The sequence below is a fragment of the Schistocerca nitens genome, chromosome 5 (genome assembly GCF_023898315.1).
Source record: "Schistocerca nitens isolate TAMUIC-IGC-003100 chromosome 5, iqSchNite1.1, whole genome shotgun sequence".
Taxonomy (NCBI): Eukaryota; Metazoa; Arthropoda; class Insecta; order Orthoptera; family Acrididae; genus Schistocerca; species Schistocerca nitens.
In genome coordinates, this window is record NC_064618.1 from 589,544,049 (window position 1) to 589,566,976 (window position 22,928).

Genomic DNA, 22,928 nt, shown 5'->3' on the forward strand with positions numbered 1-22,928 from the left:
AACTTATCTGAAACTGCCTCGGCCCCAGTCCGCGACCGCGATGCGGCAGCCACGAGGGTTGAATTGGAACAGTAAATTTTTACACAATCCAATCCTGCCACTGTGATGAATCATGATGATGTTGATGAAATGACCACACAAACACCCACTCCCCGGGCAGAGAAAATAGCGAACCCGGCCGGGAATCGAACCCGGGACCCCGTGATTCAGAGGCAGCAATATTAGTCACTAGACTATGAGCTGCGGACCTCAGGAACGATGAGATGCGTTTGAAGTTCCCTGAGGCTGACGATACCGCGACAATGAATATCACAGAAGGTAGTTCACTTCAAGACGAATGGACATCTCTAAAAAGGACAATGATTGAAGTTGAAACAAAGATACAAGAAAGGCAACAGCAGAAGAAATACTTCAACTGATAGACGAAAGAAGGAAGTACAAACAAATGCGGAGAATAAGTCTGTTCGGGATGAACTAAACAGAACTTTCAGGGATGCAAAGACGAAATGGCTAGAAGAAAAATGTGAAAAAATCGAAAAGTAAATATTCATCGGAAAGACAGATTTACTATAGAGATAAATGAAAACGCCCCCGGTAAAACTAAAAGTAAGTCCGTCAGTATTAAGAGTGGTACGGGGATTACATCATCAAGCGGAAAGGAGAGAGCGCTTAAGTTGAAATCATAAGTTGAAAGAGTGATTTGACGTCTTGGCCTGTACGGGGGGGGGGGGGGAGAAGGTCTGGTAAGTCACAACGGATGCATAAAATTCGTTCGGAATATCAAGATGTATTAGGAACAATGGCAACGAAGCCACTCTCTGGAGACATAACGTTAGACCGTCAGACTTTCAGGAAAATATTATATAAAAACAGTTCCAAAGATTACAAGGGCAGATACGTGCGACAGCTATCGCACTATGAGCTTAACAGATCATGCATCAAAGTTGCTGGAAAAATAACGTACAGAATAATGGAAAAGAATTTTGTGGATCTGTTAGGTGACGATCGCTTTGGTTTTCTGAAAGGTAAAGGCACATTTTCGTAAGATTTATCGAACTGAAAAAAGCTTACAACAATGGAAAATCGTGCAAGACGTTCGCATTTCCGGGGAAAATGGGAGTAAGCTACAGGGAAATTTTTGTAATATGCACTATGTACAACAGTTACGAGGGAGCAATAAGAATTGAAGACCAAGAGCGAGTGCTCGTATAGAAAAGGATATAAGACAAGGATCTAGCCTTTCGGATCTACTTTTCAATCTCTAGATCGAAGAAGCAATGCATGAGGTAAAAGAAAATTTCAAGAATGGAATTGAGATTCGACGTGAAATGCTATCAGTGATGACGTTACTAACCTCAGTGAAAGCGAATAATAGCTTGTAAAGACAAAGTTATGGCAAAACAGTAACATGCACTTAAAGTCACTCACTTACGTAACATAAAAGCACTGCATAAATTTTATTTGTGATCTTATTAATTTCAGTTGCTAATACGTTCTGAAACGTTTCAAAGTACGCGCTACTCTTGTGAGACGGTAACCAGTAACGTCATCCGTTAGGAGTGTAAGTAAATGTTTGCGTAATTACTGTCATTTCCGCCTGAGCACTTTAATATTTGCGCATAATATATTTGTGTAAGTAACTGTTTCAAAAATTAAAGTATAATTAAAAGTTGTGTTTGTTAAAAAAGAAACAAAATATGTAAAACATTTATTGTCCTTGTACGAGAACTGCACTAGTTAGGCAGAGATTTCCTTTACTGTAGCAACTTTGAGAATTGATTCGTCGTGGTGCAACTGTGAGCATTCTGTGATGATCGAACCAATGAATATGCAGGAATATCTATAACGTGGCTCTATAACGATATACTAGAAGAAGAGGTATGATAATTAACGTAAGATGGCAGCAAAAGGAACGAGGAAGGGTATGAAAATTATTTATCCACCACTGAACAAATGGTTCAAATGGCTCTGAGCTCTATGGGACTTAACTTCTAAGGTCATCAATCCCCTAGAACTTAAAACTACTTAAACGTAACTAACCTAAGGACATCACACACATCCATGCCCGAGGCAGGATTCGAACATGCGACCGTAGCCACCACTGAACCTCGATGTCACAGCAACAATCAAGCTAAGTGATATTTACTTGTAAAGTGCAGTTACACACTACCTGTTTGTGTTCAGAGTCTGCAGCTCAAGAATTAAAGACAATGTAGACAACTGATCTCTTGCATTAATTGTTTTCATAGAATTTCATTAAAATATTTTGGCACTCAAGCATAAAGTGCCCCAAACTTGCCTTCAAATGACCTGGAAGCGTAATTCCGGATGAGCTGAGATGTAATTGGGAGGCCAAAACGCGTACAGCAATTGCCAAGGAGGCATTGAATAAGAAGTGAAGGCTGCTATGTGGATGCGTGGACAAGGACCTGATGAAGAGACTGACGAAGTGATTTATAGGGAGCGTGGCATCCTATGGGATGAGACACGGACAACTAGGAAAGAGAAGAACAGAAACATTGTAGGGGGATGCAAAAACAAAAATGGATAGACAACGTGAGAAATAAGGTGGTGTTGAGAAGAGCTGGGGAAGAGACAGAAATTTTAAAGGTAATCAAGAAAAGGAAACACAATTGGCTTGTGGAAATGAATGAGAAGAGATTGGTTTCTGATTGATACTATAAATAGAAACGGTGAATGGAAGACGAACAGTAGACGCAGAAAATACTAGATGGCGTATAGTACAAGGCTAGGGAATAATAATGAGAAAAATAAGAGGGTACAAAATGACAGGACATGGAGAGCTACACGTAACGACCTGCCCTAGGGCAGAACACTGATGATAATACAGTAAAAATTTTCATTTGCAGCTTGATGTCCTCGCGTTTCAATAGATTTTTCAATTTAGTAAATACTCTGCTTTATCTGTTCAAACAGCTGTGTTGATTAGTCCATGAATAGTTTCTAATGTGCATGTGTGATTGTGTGAATTATTATTGTACACTGAAGAGCTAAAGAAACCTGTTTAGGCATACGTATTTAAATACAGTGATTTGTACACAGGCAGAATACGGCGCTGCGGTCAGCAAAGCCTACATAAGAGAACAAGTGTCTGGCGCAGTTGTTAGATCGGTTACTGCTGCTACAATGGCAGGTTATCAAGATTTAAGTGACTTTAAACGTGTCGTTCTAGTCGGTGCACGAGCGTTGAAACACAGCATCTCCGAGGTAGCGATGAAGTGGGGATTTTCCCGTATGGCCTTTTCACGAGTGTACTGTGAATAACAAATCTCTGACATCGCTGCGTCTGGAAGAAGATCCTACAAGAGCGGGATCAACGAGGATTGAAGATAATCGTTCAACGTGACAGAAGTGCAACACTTCCGCAAATCTGCAAATCTACAATCTGATGATTGCACGACACGATACTTTACGCCTTAACTTGCACCCGTAAATAGCGCCATTAGACTTTTGATGACTAGAAACATGTTGCCTGCTCGGACGAGTCCCGTTTCAAATTGTATCGAGTGATGGACGTGTATGGGCATGGGGACAATCTCATGAATCCATGGACCCTGCCTGTCAGCAGGGGACTGTTTAAGTTGGTGGAGGTTCTTTAACGTCATAGGACGTGTACTGTTGGAGTAATATGGGACCTCTGGTACGTCTAGATACGAGTCTGACAGGTGACACGCGTGACGTGCGTAAGAATCCTGTCCGATTACCTGTATCCATTCATGTCCATTGTGCATCCCGAAGGACTTGGCCAGCTTCAGCATGACAATGTGACACCTCACACGCCCAGAATTGCTGTAAAGTGGCTCCAGGAACACTTTTATGAGTTTAAACACTTCAGCTGGCCACCAAGAACCCCAGACATGAACATTACTGATCATATCTGGAATGCCTTGCAATGTGCTTTTCAGAAGAAATCTCCACCTCTCATACTCTTACGGATTTATGCGCAGCCTTGCAGGATTCATGGTGTCAATTCCCTCCTTCACAGCTTCGGACATCAATCGAGTCCATGTCACGTCGTGTTGCGACACTTCTGCATGCTCGCGTGTCCCTACACGGTATTAGGCAGGTGTACCAGTTTCTTTGGCTCCTCAGTGTAGTTGTTACGTTACTAAATTATTATGTGATTCAATGATGCAACATAACTCGTCGTTATCTGTTTTGTGTCGTCCTTCGATTTGTACTAGCTGTTTTGTTTCATTTAAATTACAAATTGTCTGGTTACTAATCTAATTAAAAATTACAAATATTAATTAATAAGTATCATAGGAAGAAACTGGGAGATAGTTCCCATCGTTATTCTTGTCTGATGATGGAAGAGTGTTAATTCTGGAAAAAAATTGTGTAGTCTTTACTAAAACTGTAAGACAGTGAACGAAATGCGTCTAGTTACTAATTTAATTAGATATTACATATTTTAAATAAAAAGTATCCCAGGAAGAAACTGGGTGATAGTTCCCGTCATTATTCTTGTCTGATGATGGAAGAGGGCGAATTCTGGAAAAACTCGTGTGGTCTTCACTAAAACTGGAAGACAGTGAACGAAATGCAGCATCGTCTATCTAGTTATGCTGTGCAAAATTTATGAATAATACTGCAGTGCATGTAATCGTAAGAGGGAATCACAGGAGAACAACGTTACGATTCTGCTATAACAAGAACGTCACATTTACCCTTCGTATATAGTAGAGAGGACCAGTAATTTTGTAGGAGGCTCCGGTAGACGGATTAAATGCCGAGAAAAATCGAGTCATTAGTGGATATTAATAATACTGTTGATTTGAAAACAATTAGGGAATCGCTAGTAGGACCTAGTTATATACCAATCCTCGCTATTGTAAATGAAAAACTAACGATTACTGTGTAAAGAAGTCTCTTTCTAAATAAAAGTGTGAGAAGCGCAAGCGTGGAAAAGATTGGGACCACGTAACAGTGAAATAACGGAGCTATCCAGTGTAAGCCCAGAAAGGATTTCAACGAAGTTGTACTCCGTAACGAAGTCCAGTTAGCGGTGCTGATGATGTAATCTCTGTGAACATGCTGGCGACCGACCAGCGCTGCATGTTCCTGCAGAACATCCTGCGGGGGTATGAATGTGTAATCAGAACTCCAGAGTACTTTCATTAACATTAGGGACTTGAAATTCTGGCAGCAAACATGTGCAGGGTTGTATGAGAAAGCCCTGTTAAATTTTTTGTACCTTCATTTTTCCTCCTATTCAGGGGTCGATTAAAATATAGTACAGCAGGCAAAAGAGTGACGAGAATGGCCGTAATTTTTAGCAAGTCAGTGGGCTCTGAACAGCCAGTAGTTTGTTACTTTTTTTAAAAAATATGCCACAAATAAGCTTCGTATATTAACGAATTTTATTTTTAAATATACACTCCTGGAAATTGAAATAAGAACACCGTGAATTCATTGTCCCAGGAAGGGGAAACTTTATTGACACATTCCTGGGGTCAGATACATCACATGATCACACTGACAGAACCACAGGCACATAGACACAGGCAACAGAGCATGCACAATGTCGGCACTAGTACAGTGTATATCCACCTTTCGCAGCAATGCAGGCTGCTATTCTCCCATGGAGACGATCGTAGAGATGCTGCATGTAGTCCTGTGGAACGGCTTGCCATGCCATTTCCACCTGGCGCCTCAGTTGGACCAGCGTTCGTGCTGGACGTGCAGACCGCGTGAGACGACGCTTCATCCAGTCCCAAACATGCTCAATGGGGGACAGATCCGGAGATCTTGCTGGCCAGGGTAGTTGACTTACACCTTCTAGAGCACGTTGGGTGGCACGGGATACATGCGGACGTGCATTGTCCTGTTGGAACAGCAAGTTCCCTTGCCGGTCTAGGAATGGTAGAACGATGGGTTCGATGACGGTTTGGATGTACCGTGCACTATTCAGTGTCCCCTCGACGATCACCAGTGGTGTACGGCCAGTGTAGGAGATCGCTCCCCACACCATGATGCCGGGTGTTGGCCCTGTGTGCCTCGGTCGTATGCAGTCCTGATTGTGGCGCTCACCTGCACGGCGCCAAACACGCATACGACCATCATTGGCACCAAGGCAGAAGCGACTCTCATCGCTGAAGACGACACGTCTCCATTCGTCCCTCCATTCACGCCTGTCGCGACACCACTGGAGGCGGGCTGCACGATGTTGGGGCGTGAGCGGAAGACGGCATACGGTGTGCGGGACCGTAGCCCAGCTTCATGGAGACGGTTGCGAATGGTCCTCGCCGATACCCCAGGAGCAACAGTGTCCCTAATTTGCTGGGAAATGGCGGTGCGGTCCCCTACGGCACTGCGTAGGATCCTACGGTCTTGGCGTGCATCCGTGCGTCGCTGCGGTCCGGTCCCAGGTCGACGGGCACGTGCACCTTCCGCCGACCACTGGCGACAACATCGATGTACCGTGGAGACCTCACGCCCCACGTGTTGAGCAATTCGGCGGTACGTCCACCCGGCCTCCCGCATGCCCACTATACGCCCTCGCTCAAAGTCCGTCAACTGCACATACGGTTCACGTCCACGCTGTCGCGGCATGCTACCAGTGTTAAAGACTGCGATGGAGCTCCGTATGCCACGGCAAACTGGCTGACACTGACGGCAGCGGTGCACAAATGCTGCACAGCTAGCGCCATTCGACGGCCAACACCGCGGTTCCTGGTGTGTCCGCTGTGCCGTGCGTGTGATCATTGCTTGTACAGCCCTCTCGCAGTGTCCGGAGCAAGTATGGTGGGTCTGACACACCGGTGTCAATGTGTTCTTTTTTCCATTTCCAGGAGTGTATGTGCAAGGTATCGGAAGCATAAATTGATTGTACAGGACACTAGTGGCCTTCTACCATATTTTAACATTGGCTGATAGGTTATATTTTTTGATCATCATTCTTTACGCTAGTTTAATACTAAATATCTCTTTCGAAGTACAGAATTTTGCCATCTCTGAAAGTCTACTAGATTCTCAGTATTACGCTTTAATTACTCTGTTATTCATTATTTTCCCTTATATGTTTTCCTTCTTGTGGCCTTTACGGTACTTCGGTCATTACAGCTGAATTTTTAGCAAATGTTTCACTTACTGTCTCCTCATTGATTACTGATTTTCAGTCACTCGTTTGTAATATCTTCACTTCCCTTCACTTTTCTCCCATGCTGGTCTGGGGGTAAGAATAGGCCCACGGTGTTCCTGCTAGTCGTAAGAGGCTACTAAAAGGAGTCACACGTTTCGACCTTTTTGTGTTGGTCACCTGTAGGGTTTGACCTCCATTCTTCAAAATTTTTCCAAAGAGTTAGCCAATTGGGGAAGGGCGCCTTACATGCTGCATCATGTCCGTAGTCCCCTTTCTCGTCGTCGCAATCCGGTTCATTCTCCATCTCTTGGGCCAGGATGCATTCCTAGGTGCGGTTTCCACCATACACTATGCAGTGTCGCTTTCTACGCCGGCGACAAGCATGGACTTCTTTGCACCTAATATCCACCACGGTAGCCTGTCCGTTGTGGTGGGGACGCCATGTACTCCCTTGGTTGTAGACCCCTGACAACACAGGGATCGCTCTGCTGATGCCTACGCCGTTAACTCGCCACGTATGTTAAGGAGTAGATGCCCATCACGCTGGGGCATCGGGACTCCCGGCAATGGCCATCCTGCCAGGTGGCCCTTGCTGCAGCTGGGTGGCGCCCATGGAGAGAGCCTTTGGTCGGAATGGGCAGCATCAGGGTGGATGACACTCGATGAAGCGTGGCACGCCTTATGTTGATGGTGGCCAACCACCAGCAGTTCGAGGGCTCAATTCAGTGCGCAGAAGTATGACCCCAAATCGTTTCCCTCCCTGGCCACACCATGGGAGAAACCAAAGGCTAAGGATGGCAGCGATGCTTATTTACCCTGGTACCTAGTATGTAAGAGAGCTGATGAGGAGTCTTTCATCATGATGAAGCCTCAGTTTTTTGTAGAGCATTTGGAGTACAAGTTTGGGGAGATGGAGGGCTTGTCCAAAACGCGCTGTGTGTCAGTTTTGATAAAAACAGCATCCTCTGCCCAGTCACAAACATTACTCGCTTGTAACAAGCCGGGGTGTTTCTGTTACCGTCACGATCCATAAAAGCTTAAATACCGTCCAGGGCATTGTATTCCACAGGGACCTTCTTTTGGCGTCTGATGACGAGCTGCACACTAATTCAGAGTGGCGAGGTGTTCATTTCGACCGGCGCTTTCATAGGGGCACAAGGGATAATAAGGTTGCCACTGGTGCGTTCAGCTTGGCATTCAAGTGTGATACATTCCCTGAGAAGGTCAAGGTGATGGCCAAACACTGTGCCATCAAGCCCTACATCTCTCCCCCGATATGGTGCTTTAAGTACTGGAAGTTTGGCCATATGTCTTTCTGCTGTACTTGTGCCCCACCTCCAATCTAGGTCAACTGCAGAGAGCATCATTTACCTTGCTCGCCAGACTGCAGGATTTTCCAGAAAGAGAGGAAAATCATGGAATATAATACCCTGGACTGACTGACCGACACTGATACTCAGAAGTTTCAATGCCTCCATCCTGTTCGTATGCCCTCCTTTTACGCCACCACTACAACTGTTCTATCCCCATCAGCTCCATGTGCCCCAGTCACCTCTCAGAGCCGGAAACTACACCTGCATCCTTGATGGTTTGGGGCAGTTCCCGTCCTGTTGCTCTTGCACCACCTACTTTGGGAGCAACACTCCCACAACCATTGGAAATGTCTGTCCCCATTTCTAAGCTGGAGACACATCCAACTTATTTGGTTCCTCTGGCTTGGAAGGGGTCCCACCCTACATGGGTATCCACCAGTAGGAAAGATGACTCCTGCCAGTGGCTGAAGTACCCAAAAGCAGCTGGTTGCAGGGCTTCACGATCTTCCTCAGTCCTGGTGACTGAATCATTGAAGCCCTCACAGCCAGAGAAACCCAAGAAGCAGTGAGAAAAGTTCAAGAACAAGACCGCTAAGACCAAGGAACTTACAGTGTCGCTCACCCCTTCGCTACCTATAATATCTGTGTCTGAGAATGAGGTAGACGTTTTGGTATCTGCTGAGGACATGGATATCGACAGACACTCAGACATGATGGATATCAGCTCATCAGGAAATCAGTCGGTGGCAGCAGATGACCCTGAGGCGTAAACCACCTCATTGAATGTTCAATGCCTTTCCAGCCTCATGATCATATTATCCTCAAGTGGAATTGCTGTGGTTTTCTCAATCACCTTGGCGAGCTCCGACAACTTATCAGCTTTCAACCTTTCTTCTCCATTGCTCTCCAGAAAACTTGGTTTCCAGTGATGTGAACCACCACCCTCTGTGGCTGTCAGCGTTATTATAAGAAATGGGCAGCCTTTGTGAGGATATCTGGTGGAGTCTGCATCTATGTCCTTAACACTCTTTACAGAGAGTGTGTACCTCTTCAAACACCTTTAGAGGCTGTCGCTGTTAGGTGTGGACGCCTCAGGCTGTTACTGTCTGCAATATCTATCTTCTACTGGATGGTGATGTCCCACAGCATGTAAAGGCTGCGCTGATATCCCAACTGCCGCCACCTTTTCTGTTACTGGGTGACTTTAACGCCCATAACCCTTTGTGGGGTGGACTGGTGGCAACAGGCCGAGGCAGTGTTGTTGAACAAGTGTTGGCACAGCTCGACCTTTCTGTCTTAAATAAAGGTGCCTCCACACATTTCAGTGTGGAGCATGGCACGTACTCAGCTGTCGACCTTTTGGTCTGCAGCCCTGGCCTTCTACCGTATGCGCCACCCTGAATCGTACAATGTTCCATTCAGTGAGTGGGAATTCCGAAGTGCCCTAGCCTCTTTCACTGATACAGCTCCAGAGCCGGATCGAATCCACTATCAGAGGCTAAGACCTCTTGGTGAGTCCAGTGAAACCTCCTAGACCTTTTCAACTGTATCTGGGTTGAGGGTGAGTTGCCATCACAATGGCGGGAAAGCATCGTTATACCAGTGTTGAAACCTGGCTAGAACCCACTGGAGTTGGACAGCTGCCGCCACATTAGCCTCACTAACAGTCTGTGCAAGTTGCTCGAACGCCTGGTGAGCCAGAGGTTGAGTTGGCTACTTGAGCCTCGGGGCCTTCTGGGTGGGTTCCGTAAGGGCCGCTCTTCCATAGATAATCTGGTCTGCATGGAGTCTGCCATCAGTAAGGCGTTTTCCCGCCATCTGCATCTGGTTGCCGTCTTTTTTGTCATGAGGAAGGCACATGACACAACATGGCGACATCACATCTTCACCGCACTTCAGGGTTGGTGCCTTAGGGGCCCACTCCCGATTTTTATTCAAAATTTTCTGTCTCTTCCTTCCTTCCGCGTGCAAGTTCGTTCCTCCCATAGTTCCTCCCGAGTCCAGGAGAATGGGGTCCTGCAAGGCTCTGCCTTGAGCGTCTGCCCCTTTTTAGTTTCTATCAATGGGCTAACTGCAGCTGTTGGGAAGTCTATACCAGATTCTTTGTATGATGATGACTTTTTCCTGTACTGCAGATCCACCAGAATTGTAGTTGCTGAACGGCAGCTGCAGGGCGCTATCTGCGAGGCGCAGTCTTCAGCCATAACTCACGGCTTCCAGTTTTCGGCTGCCAAGGTTTGCGTCATGCATTTCTGCCGGCGTCGCACTGTTCACCCTGAGCCATGGCTTTATCTTTACGGCGAACCTCTAGCTGTGGTGGAGACGCATCGGTTTTTGGGATTGCTTTAGATACCTGGTTGACATGGCTCCCTCATATTCGGAAGCTTAAGCAAACGTGCTGGCGGCATCATAACGCTCTTCATTGCTTGGGTCACACCAGCTGGGATGCCGATGGGTCTACCCTTCTACGACTGTATCAGACTTTGATTCAGTCCCGTCTCGATTGTGGGAGTCTGGCTTACGATTCGGAATCACCTTTCGCATTGCCGTTGCTTGACCCCATACTTCACTGTGGGATCCGACTCGCAACTGGAGATTTCCTCACAAGCCCTGTATACAGTCTACTTGTGGAGGCTGGTATCCGTGTCCCTCCATTGCGGATCCGGCGCCATGGACTACTGACAGCTTATGCTGCACATGTTTGTAGTTTGCCCAGGCATCCAAATTACTGTCTTCTGTTCTCCAACTCGGTCGGCCATCTTCCAGACCGGCGGCTCAGGTCAGGGTTTTCCATTTCAGTTCGTGACCGGTCTCTTCTCTCTGGGCTTGATTTTTCCCCCTCCCACCTCTTTTCTGGGCCCATTTACGTGTACCCCCGTGGTGTGTGCCCACCAATGCCTTCAGCTAGATTTGGTACAAGGCCTGAAAGACTCAGTCCCTCCTCAGACCCTCTGCCGACACTTTCTTTCCATCCTTGCCGCATTTCACGGCTCTGACGTAGTCTATACCGACGGTTCGATGGTTGCTGGTCGAGTTGGTTATGCTTTTACTTTTGGGGATCGATCTGAACCACGCTCATTGCTGGATGGCTGCAGTGTTTTCACTGCAGAGCTGGTAGCCATCTCTCGCGCCCTAGAGTATATCCGCTACTGCTCAGGTGAGTCCTTCGTTATCTGTAGTGACTCCCTGAGCGGTTTACGAGCTATCGACCAGTGTTTTCCTCGCTCTCGTCTGGTAATGGCTATCCAAGAGTTCTTCCAAGCTGTTGCCTGTTGCGGCTGCTCCGTGGTTTTTGTGTGGACGTGGGTCATGTCGGCATCCCGGTTAATGAACAGTTTGACAGGCTGGGCAAACAGGCTATCAATGTACCGGTCCTGGAGATTGGCCTTTCTGAATGTAATCTCCAGTCCGTATTGTGGCAGAAAATCCTTGGTACCTTAGGTGATGTATGGCGCACCCTGCCTTCACCCAACAAACTTCGGGTCATCAAGGAGACTACAGGTGTGTGGCGCTCCTCGATGGCAGCTTCTCGCAAGGACTCCGTTGTTCTCTGCCGACTACACATTGGCCAAACCTGGCTGAGGCAGGGTCATTCGTTGCTCCGCGAGAACCCACCTCTATGTCGTTGCGGATCAGCGTTGACAGTGGTCCACATCTTGTTGGACTGTCTGCTTTTAAATGCGCTCAGACAGACGTTTGCTCTGCCTGATACGCTCCCTGCTCTTTTAATGGATGACGCTGGAATGGCAGGCTTAGTTTTGAGTTTTATTCAAGCAGGGGGCTTTTATCGCTCAATCTGAGGGTTTGTCTCTTTTTTGTGTTGCGTCTGGCCTTTGGCCTACGGTTTTAGATTGGGGTTTTTAGTGTGTCTCTTGGTGGTCAGCCTTTCCTTTCTTGTTTCCATGGTCGGCCAACTACTGTACAACTCTGTGTGCTTTTAATTCCTTTTTTTCTGGTCTTTATCTGTATCTTTCCTGTTCTGTGTAGTCCCTTGTTACCTCCGTTGCTTGATTTTATTCCTTGTGGGTTTTCATGGTAATGGACACAGGGACAGATGACCTTTGCAGTCTGGTCCCTTCAACCCCACAACCCCAACCAACTTTCACTATTCAGCAGTATTTAATGTCTATATTAATCATGTGTTAAACAAGTTTACCAACCAAAGGGTCCTCTAAGAAGATGTTGATTTGGCTTCTGAGACACTCAACACTGGCGTCAAGCCAACTGGCCAAAGGTAGGACATTGCATATGTTTTCCTTTGTAAAAGCAACACCGATTTCCTTCCCCACCTTTCTCCAATTGAAATGTGTGCTCCACTTCTAACGTTAAACCTCAGTATTGCTTTATTCCCTTTATAATCTGTAGATCTTAATCCCTAAATTACACTCAGGCTGCCAAACGTTCTTAATTCAAGCTGTTAACAAAGCCTGAATACCGCCACAAAATCAACAATAACAACAACAAGAAAGTTACATGAAGTACGGAGCAGTTACCACCGCTATCTGCATTGTAAATTGTTGCAAATAATCCGGCTGCAAGGAATAACAAATTTTGGTCTAGACATGTGCTAGGACGATGATAACGGATGAGCATAACCTGTTACTTTTAAAGAAGAGGCTGGAAATTTATATAGTGAAAACATTTAAATCTGTGATTGGTAATGCTGATTTATAGGTTATGACTTGTTGTATGCTCTTTCTTACTGCAGATCGCTACCTACTATTGTCATTCGCGACGTAAATGTTGGTGCCAAAACGCCGGTAGATTTCCACGATCACTGCTGTGACATGACGAATTTCGGACCCGCTTCACTCTTCCGACAACTACCGTCTGAACAGACAGTTTAAGCGAATTTTCACGCCACACATTTTGTAGTGCCAGTTGTAAGCTCGGTTCATTCCACCATTGTGCTCTATACTGCTACGGTAGCTGTTGAGTTAGCGCTTTATAGGACTGTCAGATCCTATACTACGCCTGTTGCTTGATCGTGAGTGGTGCTACCATTTGTTAGTTGTTTATCAAACAACGCACTACCTTGGCCCACTCAGAAAACTGCAAACTGCTTATGACAACCATCAGCTACAGTGCCTGGAAAAAGTAAGAGCGAGAGCAACAGCTAACATTACACGCATTTCGAACGAAGTATACAACTTTAATAACTCAAGTGTCATTGAACATTACAGATATTCTAAGGAACGAGTATAGAAATTATTGTGTACACTAACATACCTTAATAATAAAATACTTGACTGCTCTGCTGTCGTGGCGCTATTTTACGCACGTTACGGCGTATGGATGGGAAAATGATAAATTCCATGGCTTACACTACCATTGATGATAAAGAACCTGCTATGGCCACCATTTCGTTGTTTCAGAAGTTATCGTCAACCCGCCCACTATAAAACTTGAGGCCTTTTCTGGCGATGTAGCGACCTGGATTCGTTTTTTGGAACGGTTCCAGCAATCGATCAGGCTCCTATGGTGTCCAACATCCATAAACACATATTTCTGCGTGGTTGCTTAGAACGAGAGGTAAAGTATTTATTTGAGGGTATCACTGTGATCTCTGACACATATGGATAAACCAGAGGGATCCTCACAGCACGCTATGGCAATAAAAATAGAATTATACGAGGTAACCTGGATTATTTGGTATCTATAAAACCCATGCACTTTCTGAACCCAGAAGTACTTAATTGTAGATTTAGCGATCTCAACAGTTGTATCCAAGTTTTGTGCACGGTCATTGAAAGCACAAATGCTTATTTTCGTGTGCTAGCACAAAACATTCTTAGAACATTTATGATGATAACTGCCGACGCTGGCTTATTCATGTTAAATAAATCGTTTTTAGGAACATCAGTTGATGGAAGCGGAAATAGACGCGGAACTTATTCGCAGAGGGTCGGCTGTGACTATACAACATCGAGTTACACTCCCACGCCAGCAGCCACTAATGTTTGCTCTAAGAAAACGTGACCATTGGGCTGAACAATGTAACGTAAAGTGAGAAATACTAACCGTGTCTAAACAGAGGACATATAACAGAGGACGTAAAATGTAAAATTGCGGGAAGAAGGTTGGGCATTCTGTGCTAACTGTCAAAAATCGCATCACAGCTCGTCATACGTTCATGGTACGACGAATAAGATCTCATAAGATCTCAGCAGGACAGAGCAACGTCACTTCTGTAAGAAAAACAGAAGTGATTATGCCAACCATGAGATTCTTGCAAACATCTCAGGCCCGCATCGTATAACTGACAGGACTAAGTCAACTTATTCGATGTGTGATAGACAACGAAAACCTACTTAGTACTTGGACATTCGAATCTCACACTAACTCCTCAAGACTGCGTAGCCTTGCGAATTTCGAAATTAGTGGAGTGTGGACTATGAAAGTGACCAATGTAACACGCCTCATCCTAGAGTTCCACATGTCATTAAGAATATGGCCCATGTTTGCACACTGCAGTGTGCTGATCAGAACACTGATTCTCAAGGAGATATATTCATCGAGCTCTCAGTTGGTAGGAATCATCACTGGATGACTGTCTCCGACGTTTCTGAATCCATTGTTCTTTTTCCCACGGTATTTGGCTGGGTCCTAAATAAAAGCGGAACTACTCTCTCTGGGAATTGAGCTGTTGATAACTTTTTACTTCAGACTACAGGCCACAGATGACCAACCGAGACCATTCTGGGACCTAGAGAAAATCGGCGTAGCTGAATATCTTGATACAGTAAAGACAAATAAAGGTTCTGCTCTCCTTCAAGAGTTTCAGGCACCTTATGGTGTCCGTGATCATAGAAGTGTCATTCGTCTTACAAAGAAACAAAATACAAGTATTATTCTATAATCTACCAACGGACTGAACGAAAGAAGTAGACTTTGTAGTTTACAGTTTACTTAAACGGCGAGCCGGCCGGTGTGGCCGTGCGGTTCTAGGCGCTTCAGTCTGGAACCGCGTGACCGCTACGGTCGCAGGTTCGAATCCTGCCTCGGGCATGGATGTGTGTGATGTCGTTAGGTTCGTTAGGTTTAGGTAGTTCTAAGTTCTAGTGGACTGATGACCACAGATGTTAAGTCCCATAGTGCTCAGAGCCATTTTGAACATAAACGGCGAGTTAGCGACGATTCCATAAATGACACCACGGTCTTACGTTGGACTAACTGTTTTACCTCTCGATTGTAGGAGAAAGAGAAACTTCGTAAAATGAAGCGGAAAACCGTTTCCGAAGTGTCTTGTTACTATGTCTACGAACCCCCTCACAATAGCAAGTTAGTTGCAGGACCACGTCTACTACCAGAAGTATTTGCTGTTGTGTTACGTTTCCAACTGCATCCCTTGGCTATTACTAGCGACATTACGCAAGGGTTTCTGCAACTTGTTCTGCAAAAAAAGACAGGAATTAGACAGGATTGCGGCGGCACAAAGTGTTTGAAGACAGTCACGGAAAAAATAGCAACACTAAAAACAATTAATGTAGTGTAGAGACATTTCTGGAATACATTTGTGTAGGTAACGTATGTAAGCGATTAACACACGTTAATGTAAGAGCGAGATAAGCCATTACAAATGCTAAATTTTGGTTGATTACTAACCGTTCTAACCAACAGAATGTTGAATGAAAGCGCGAATACGTGAATACATTATGTTGTACAGGTATTGGAAGTCAGTTTGTGGGATGGACTTCCAAGCATGTTGCACTTGGTCGGTAAATATACGGACGGTTAGTGTTAGTTGTGGATGACACTGGGATGTCCCATACATACTCCAATGGAGAAAGATCTGATGATAGAGCAGGCCAAGGTAACATATCGACATGCCGTAGAGCATTTCGGGTTACAATAAGTTACGTAGAATAGCTTTATCATGTTGGAAAACATTACCTGGAATGCTGTTCATGAATGGCATAACAACAGATCGAATCATCAGTTGATATACAAATTTGCGGCCATGGTGCGTGAGATTACTACTAATGTGCTCCTGCTGTCATAAGAAATTGGAATCCAGACCATAACTCCAGATGTAAGTCCAGTGTGTCTAGCATGGAGACAGGCTGGTTGCAGGCCTTCAACTGGCTGCTTTCTAACCAACACACGGCCACCATTTACTCCGTGTCAGATCCAGCTTTCATCAGAAAACACAATAGACCTACACCCTGCCCTCCAACGACCTCTCACTCCACTCCACAAAGTCACAAATGGCGGTGGTTTGGGGTTAGTTGAACCCTCGATACTGTGAGTCTGTCCTTGATTTAACTGATTTGTAAAAGTTCGCTTTGTCATTGTGGTCCCAGCTGCTGTCTTTTTATGCAGAAACTGCAGCATGATTAGTACAACCACAAAATCCTTGCATAAGTAACTACCACTGCTCAATTATAATGATAACTTAATTTGCTTAATGTAACTGTGTCACGTCTAACTAACCGCTTCCCTGACGCCAGGGAAGAGGTGCCATATACGGTTGCCCTGGTTACCACTTGCAAGCAAGCACATGACTGAGGTATTGATTGTTATATAAAGTAGCGTTGATGTATTATGGCGTAAAGCGATTCCGATCAGAGAAAACTGCACGTAGAATTTCATGTGGTCTTACCGCGGCACAGGCTGCAGTTCTGCTGCATATTAATTTTTCAGGAGTCGTCGGTATTTCCTCGTAGTCCTCTTTTTTATTTTTCCTCACAGTTAAAATACGAGAAGTATTAACTCTGGTGTGCGGGTCGTTTTAATCTCCAAGGATCTAAGCGAACATTCAGTTCCAAGGGAGAGAATTGAGAGGAACTTCGGTTGAAATTCAGATGAATAATAGGCCGTATACTGAGTATTTGGGCGTCATATAAGATATACTGAGATGTAAACGACGAACTATGGTTTGCATAATAATATTAAGAAACTAACACTATAGTAGGGAGCATTGAATATCAGATTACAACAAAGTCGAATCCCTGTTTGCAAACAGAAGCTGAGTGAACACAAGAGAAATACGTCCAGAAATGTAAGGAGCTCTGAACGAAATAAATGAATTAAAAGTAAGCGATTATCTGCGGGGTTGTCAAGATATCGCTGACAATTTTCTATCTAAGTCAAAGGAATCAGTGGAACAACATCGGCTATCTCAATAGTTGTTGAACATGATAACAGAAACTTATGATGTTAAGCCATGTATTAAATACTAAACAGGTTGTATGGAACCGATGTAATCTGCCTGGTCACACAAGCCTGAAATATATACTATACTGGCTATGTTAATTGAAAGTTTCTTTGCCATTACAAAATAACTTTATACACTATTCGCAATCTTGTTTTTGGATTGTTTATTTATAGACATATGCCTTTGTGAACTCACAAGGGAACCTCCTCATCGCACCCCCCTCAGATTTAGTTACAAGTTGGCACAGTGGATAGGCCTTGAAAAACTGAACACAGATCAATCGAGAAAACATGAAGAAGTTGTGTGGAACTATGAAAAAAATTAGTAAAATATACAAACTGAGTAGTCCATGCGAAGATAGGCAACATCAAGGACAGTGGGAGTCAACGAGGGCCGTGGTCCCGTGGTTAGCGAGAGCAGCTACGGAACGAGAGGTCCTAGGATCAAGTCTTCCCTCGAGTGACAAGTTTAATTTATGTGACAAACTCATGTTTTCATCACTTTGTTGGGAGTGATTATCACATCCACAAGAAAGCCTAAATCGGGCAAGGTAGAAGAACCTTTTTACCCATTGGCTGGCTCTGAGCACTATGGGACTTAACATCCATGGTCATCAGTCCCCTAGAACTTAGAACTACTTAAACCTAACTAACCTAAGGACATCACATAACACCCAGTCATCACGAGGCAGAGAAAATCCCTGACCGCGCCGGGAATCGAACCCGGGAACCCGGGCGTGGGAAGCGAGAACGCTACCGCACGACCACGAGTTGCGGACATTTTTTTTACCGATTCGCTAAGTGTACAAGTTAGGTGGGTCGACAACATATTCCTGTTATGTGACGCACATGCCGTCACCAGTGTCGTATAGAATATATCAGACGTGTTTTCCTGTGGAGGAATCGGTTGACCTATGACCTTGCGATCAAATGTTTTCGGTTTCCATTGGAGAGGCACGTCCTTTCGTCTACTAATCGCACGGTTTTGCGGTGCGGTGTCAAAACACAGACACTAAACTTATTGCAGTGAACAGAGACGTCAATGAACGAGCGGACAGATCATAACTTGCGAAAATAAGGAAAGTAAAATTTTCAGTCCAGGGAAGACTTGAACCAAGGACCTCTCGTCTCGCAGCTACTCACGCAAACCACAGGACCACGGCGCTCCTGAGCTCAGATTCTCATTTATGTTACATATCTTACGCATGGACTACTCAGTTTGTATATTTTACTAATTTTTTTCATAGTTCCATACAACTTATTCCTGTTTCCTCGATTTATCTGTGTTCAGTTTTTCAAGGCCTATCCACTGTGCCAACTTATAACTAAATCTGAGAGGGGTGCGATGGGGAGGTTCCCTTGTCAGTGTCGCATACATGGAGGATCGAAACCTTCATATTACCCTCATTGTCTACATCCCTCCTGTTATTAATAAGGCTAGCGCATTGGTTCTACACACCTTAGCAACACCTAGACCCTATGTACAGGTTAGTCAGGATAAGACTGTCTGAGAAATGATCAGAAACTACGGTAAGACCAGTTGTGCCAATTTTTACAGAGTGTTAGACGGGTTCTTGCTGAGTTGTGTATATCTCATTGAGACTAGTACCGACGCAGTGTAGTCTCTGCTTTGTATACAGAACTAAAACTTCAGTATTGGCCTCAAGACATATGTATATATCTTCATTGTGAATAGTTGAAGTGTTTGACTTACCCAGATTTTGTGAAGGACTTGTATCTGCAATTCATCAAGGAGCCATCACAGTTAATATAATAATTTCTTAGAGCTTGCGCTCTCTTAATCCTTTTATTTTACTTCAGTACACATGCACCGCCCAGATGGGCACAAGTGCTTTTGGAAACGAGATCACTTGGTCATTTCACTTGCAATAACAGCATTTCGCACACGTTACCTAAGCTGCTGCGGCGTAAATAAATACTGGCCAGGCGGACAGGCTGGTCATCGATAAAATTATTGAATATGGATTAATCAACTGCCATCGTTACGGTCTCCGCCATGAGGTCGCTGCTGCTCTGTCATCCTGACAGTACCAAGAGGGACCGGCCGCCACCTGATGGGGCAAAGGTCGAACTGAGGGATCCTCCACCCACCGAGGGCCTGGGTGCCCGCAAGCACCAACTACCGCCAGCCAGCCGCCGGATGTCTGAGCCTCTGTGACGGCCCGTTTTCATGGGCCGGCGGGATTTGGAGTGGCACACTCAGCAGTGGCAATTGATGTAGCTCAGCCGGGGCTGTGACCGTTGTCTGCTAACCACAGCACCGTACCTGGGGTGCGTGGAGCTTAACCAGTCGCCTGCGTCCTGTGACAAAGTTTATGCTGGAACGTGGCTTGAGGTCCATTTTCGAGCAGGCACCAGATGTCGGAGTGAACTTGTAAAGCATCAGTAAATGGATGAAGGGATTATGCATACACTCACCCGCTGCATAACTCGCTTTATAACAAACAGACAAAAGGTAGTGGCACTTGGTTTCACAAAGAAGGGTACCAACAGTCATTTTTTATCTGCAAATAAGGTACGGAGGGGGAACCTAAAAAATCAGTGTTACTTTAAGTGTGTGTGAGTGTGTGTGTGTGTTCGAGCCTACGCTAGGCACTAAGATAGCAAGCCAAAAATAATGGGTAATCTGAGTCTGCACAGCTGGACCGAGATTTTAACCGTAGTCTACTGGAATGCAAGTCCATTGTGGTAGCTGCTGCGCGACCTTCGGTATAGACGAAGATGTAGAATCGGAAACAATGGAATGAGCGAACACAGTATTTAATTATCACAATTTTGAACATGGTTGACAGCAGTAAGGGCAAATAAATTTTCAATAAACAACAGGTTGGTTGTATATTTTATTTATTTAAAAAAGGGTATTTAACTGTATTATACACGTCACAGATAAATTTTGTCCTACCAACGATACTTAGTTATGCCAGCGGAATGAGTCTGCACAGGTATGCTTGGATATAATCCACATACAACTTATTATCGATTTTGCCTTCTGCCAATTGCCGTTTCATACTTCCTGCTCATTAATCAATAATACAGAAAGAAAGTTACAATAGTGTCAGACAGTGCGACCTACATTTTTGTCATTCTTTTCCCAGTATTCAGTTACAAGATCTGTGCACTGTAGTTTCCAAAGTACTGGTCCTTAGATCTTATCTTTAATGATTATTTACCATCAAATGGAAATGGCTACTGTATCCATATTCATTTATGAGCTCTTAATTTATTTCCAGTCATTAAAACGTCGCCTCGAAATTATGCTACCTGTGCCACTGTTTAATATTGTTTCTTGTAGACATTTTACACTCTAAACTGATCATTTGTGCTCTTTTCGTAATAGTTAGTACACGGTAAATTCTGGGCCCGAATATATTTTTGTGAAATAGTGCCAGTGACGGGTGGCTCACGTTGTAATCAGACACTACTTAACTAAGACTGGTCACGACGCTGTGCTGATCTGCAGTTGACACAAATTCTTAGTTTCATCTGCTGGTAGCTCTGAAGCAATAAATCGTTATTCACCAACTTCACAACTTATCTGATACTACACATTATAGCTCTTAGTCCTTCTTCTTTCGCAATAATTTAATATTTTAATGGGTAATTAACCTTGCTGACATCCCTTCTCGTAGTAAAGTGGCAATTCTCTCTCGATTTAATCTTGACATTACATTTAGACCTAAGTTGACAACCTGAATAGTGTGCGCAACCAGCACTGTCTTGATTACTACTTGAGACACAGCGTGTTCTAGAGAATTCCAGTAAAACTTCAGATTTAGTGTTACATGCATTACACAGATAGCTGAACGTAACGATTCCCTGTTGTCAGAAGAGCGTTGAGAAAGAGCATTCCGATAAAAGAACAACACGGAAGTAATATATCTCTATAGTTTACACACCATTCCACACATGCACTATCTCCTTTCAAGGCATCTGTTTGATGAATCGTAAAGGGTTACAACAACACGTCTGATCTTACTTTGTAAACTACGTAGGACCCCAATATGACACAAGCAGTTGTACAATTCGTCATATCTGAAACATATGACTTGCAAGAAATCTTCCGTATACAGCCAGTAACTTATCCATTATTCGATAATTGCTACATGGTAGAGGTATACTTAACCCTCTAACGGTAAGGTTTTGTTTATAACTACCCACTCCCTTTTCTGAGAGCGCTGTGGTTCCAGCTACCCTACCAGCCAGGCGTCCCGAGAACGCTGAGGAGGCCACGTCAGTCTGGTGAGTGACCTGCAGCTACCCTCTCCATCCGAAACCTACATTACCCACGCTCGGGTTGGATCCGACCCCACCTTACTGTTTACGTCACACTTATTAGTTTCTTTTGTGGGGAGGATTCAACCTCATATTCATGTTTATATTACATCTAAGTTTTGTTTTCTCTTCTAGTATCTTACTAAAATGGTGCATCAACTCCTTAGAACTCCTGAGGAGATATACAACGAGTTTCTCCGACAGGAGGCTGAGTCAGAGGATGGCGACAATATCGATGCAGAAAACTGTTCAGAAACCGAGGATGATGTATTATCTAATACTGATGACGAGGATGATGTATTTCATTGTGCGGCAGGAACAGTCGAGTTTGATAATTCTCAGTCAGGTGTATATGATGAGAGAAATTTTGAGCTAGGTAAAGACTTAGAGACAATATGGACCAAAAACTGACGCGAGAATATGATTTCTCAAAACTCTTGCGCTCTCTTTGACGAAACCTCTTACGGAAAAGAGATTGAATAACACACATCTTCCCCGTGAGCTCCGTTCGTCTATTGGAAAACTTTTAGAAACAGAACCAATCGAATTAGATAAGCCTACCCAAGCAGAGCCACTAAAGAAAGGAAGATGTGATTTTTGTGACAGATCAAAAGATAGAAAGGGGAATGCTTTTTGTAGTAAGTGTAATCGTTCTATATGTGGGGAGTATAAAGTTATTATATGCCCTGGTTGTAAAGAAACTTAAATGTGATAAATTGTGCCAAATATGTATTTTCAGGGCTGTATGTAATCGTAGCCAGGATAACATTATACATTTATTATTTTTTCCTATTACATTATGTGTACAAAGAGATTTATTATTGAGAACTTTATATTTCGAAACTGCTGACACTATAATTATTTTCTACAATTAGTAAGAGATGTTTCTCATTTAGTTCCTATCTTTAGAATTTCTAAAGCACTCAAGTTCCTAGTTGATGACTGAATCTATTGATTTTTACTATGTTTTCAATAATTTTATAGAGAATATCTCTATTGAGGTATTTTTCTGTAATCAAGTTCCTATTTTTTTCCAAAGTACTTTATATTCTTACTTATTG

At 44.2% G+C, this 22,928-nt stretch overlaps 1 protein-coding gene across 1 annotated transcript in view; it reads right to left on the bottom strand.

Annotated features, from left to right (window-relative positions):
- Window positions 1-22,928, bottom strand: part of LOC126260599 (dopamine receptor 2) — a gene marked incomplete at its 5' end in the record, with an annotated part of 764,332 nt that overhangs the window by 705,852 nt on the left and 35,552 nt on the right. The window lies entirely within an intron of this gene.